Genomic DNA, 2,593 nt, shown 5'->3' on the forward strand with positions numbered 1-2,593 from the left:
CCTGGCCCTGGCAGCAGCCTCTGGATTTTCCTGCACTTTGCAAGCTGCAAAGGAGTGGGCTCGGACCACACCTCCATTCTCCAGCCCGGCCATGTCCAACACCAGGAGACACAAAGATGTGCTGTAAGGGAGAGACTGCAAAGCATGGACCTGCTTCTCTCAGGAGACCATCAAGAGAAGCAACTGTGGTTTCAGGCAGTGCTCCCAGGCCAGGGGTTACCACTGGGACTGGTGACCCCACTGGTGGAGCTGAGCTGGGCTCAGCATAGCTGCTCCCAGGACAGTGCTTCAGCGGGCACGGGGGATAATATCTGTACTTAGGGCTGTAAGTAGCTGGAGATGGCAGGATGGGACAGCTGAGTATAGAGTGGGTGGTCATGACAGAGCAAAGCCCACAGCACAGAGGAGAGTGCAGGGCCTGCTCAGAGCTGCTCTGAGCGCTGCAGGCAGTGCTCACAGGCCCAGCCAGTGATGCCAGGTCAGCAACACAGGGCAGGTCTGCCTGTTCCCATACATCACTACCAATTAGCCAGTTACATTTAGCTGACTTTACATTGCAGCACCCGAGTGATCACCAGCCTGGAGACACAGCTAGAGCAACTCCTGTTTGAAGGATAGTGTCTGCTTTGGGTTTCAGACCCAAACCAGCCTGACCAGCTGGAACTCAGTTTCAGGTTACACCCTGTCTTGCTCTCTGGGTGACTTAGTGGGTAATGATCTTGCTCCCAGCACACGTCATGTGGTAGTTGCCTCTTCAGGTATCCACATATGTTGCATTCCCCACTCTCAGACCTCCCCAAGCCATGGGACCGCTGCTCCCCCCTGAGATAACGCAGTCAGGGCAGATGAAAGCGTGTGAGATAGAAGGCATGGGACCTGCACCTGTCCCCTCTGCAGGTCATTGCTCCTCAGACACCACTCCCAAGCCAGATAAGACAAACAATTCCTTTTTAATATCAGTGAGCACACAAAAAAAATAAATCAAGATGCTAGGTTTATTGCATAGGCCATGATGGGCTGTGGGAAAAACAAAGAGATGGAAGAAATGATATGAGACAGGTCATGAAAAGCTGTGGAGGAATCTGACCAGCCCCAGGGACACTGAGGCACATGCCTCTGACAGGGAAAGGCATGCAGTCAGATTGCCAGCAGGCTCTGGGCAGTGGTTTCTTTCTAACCCAGCCATCAACCCAAGGAAGCAGCTCTCCTGGCACTGCACTTGAGAGGATTTGAGCCACGTCCTGAGCTGGGCACGGCTTCACCAGAGCCTTCCAGAGCCACTCTGCCCTTGGCCCCGAAAGAGTCCAAACATTTAAACTGACATCTGTACATAGATTTATGTATCTTACACACACACACGCAAATACACAAACATACACACACCTGTATTCTCTCTTCACAGCAGGACTTTTCCAAAAGCAGCAGGCACTGGAGTTTGGGGTTTGGTGCCAACCTCACAGCTGACAAAGCACACCAGGCACTTCACAAATAGCTGCCTCTGCCCCAACAGAAGTCCTCAGCTCACTGAGGTACAAGCCTGGACCACAAAGATGCAGCAGTACAGAACTTGGAAGCATCTCATTGCAAACAGCTTATGGGAGAACATATGGGACCTTGCTAAAGTGGGGATTTCACATGCTGCCTTGGAGCCAGAGATGAGCTCTGGACCTCCTGGGACTGGGCTCATCTTGCACCAGGAGGGACAAGCCAGCAGGAGCAAGGAAGCCTGGGGACATCAGCTGGTGGTATCCAGCCCACTCCTGTGCTCTGGGAGATGCCTGGGACTTAGGTCAGGCTGTGTGCTCAAAGGAACACACAGTAAAATCAAAGCTGCTGCAAAGTTTCAACTGTGAGGGTGCTGGGTCCTTCCACCCTCCCCTAAAAGGGAAAGCAGGCACATTTCCTTTCCTTTCATGTGAGAAAAAATAGGCATTTTCTCAATATGTTTGAGTTAGGACTGAATACTGGAAAAGCAACCAGGGCAACTCACAGAGAGAAAAATGGTGGACACGTACTGTACACAGGAGGCTGAAACACAGCAGCCACACAGAAAAGAAGTCTAGGTGTGCTTTTCTGTTAAAAAGCAAAGCCTAGTGATGAAAACAGGGATTTCTGTTTCCATCCATCTTGAAAACAGGAACTGCTGGAAAGTGTCACGGAGCCCTTGGATCAGGCACAAACCTCAAGAGACTCACTGCGACCAGCAAGACTGCTATGAGACAGGGCCACCTTGCAGAGGACTGGAAGAAAGGAAGGAAAATACGATGTTGGATGGAAGAAAATGGCACTGCAAATGAAATTGTTGGCTCTGGTGAGCTTGCACAAATCACCAACATGAATGCTACACAGATCCAGTCCTAGGTTTCTTCAGGAAGTTGAGCAGAGTTGTGCTCCATATTTGAGCAGGAAAAAAGATGTAATTTAGAGTTTCACTGGATTCTTTGAGGTTAGGAAGGGATGGATATCAGAGAGTATCAGAGTGCTCCCAGATCCTCACTTTCCAAAGCAGCCATTTAGCCAAGACAATCACAAATACTAGTATTGCCAAATCATGGCTAGATCTTGGCCTGAAGCTACAAATGTCTTTGCAGGG

This window comes from Acanthisitta chloris, unplaced genomic scaffold, assembly GCF_000695815.1.
Source record: "Acanthisitta chloris isolate BGI_N310 unplaced genomic scaffold, ASM69581v1 scaffold18884, whole genome shotgun sequence".
In the NCBI taxonomy this organism is placed as follows: Eukaryota; Metazoa; Chordata; class Aves; order Passeriformes; family Acanthisittidae; genus Acanthisitta; species Acanthisitta chloris.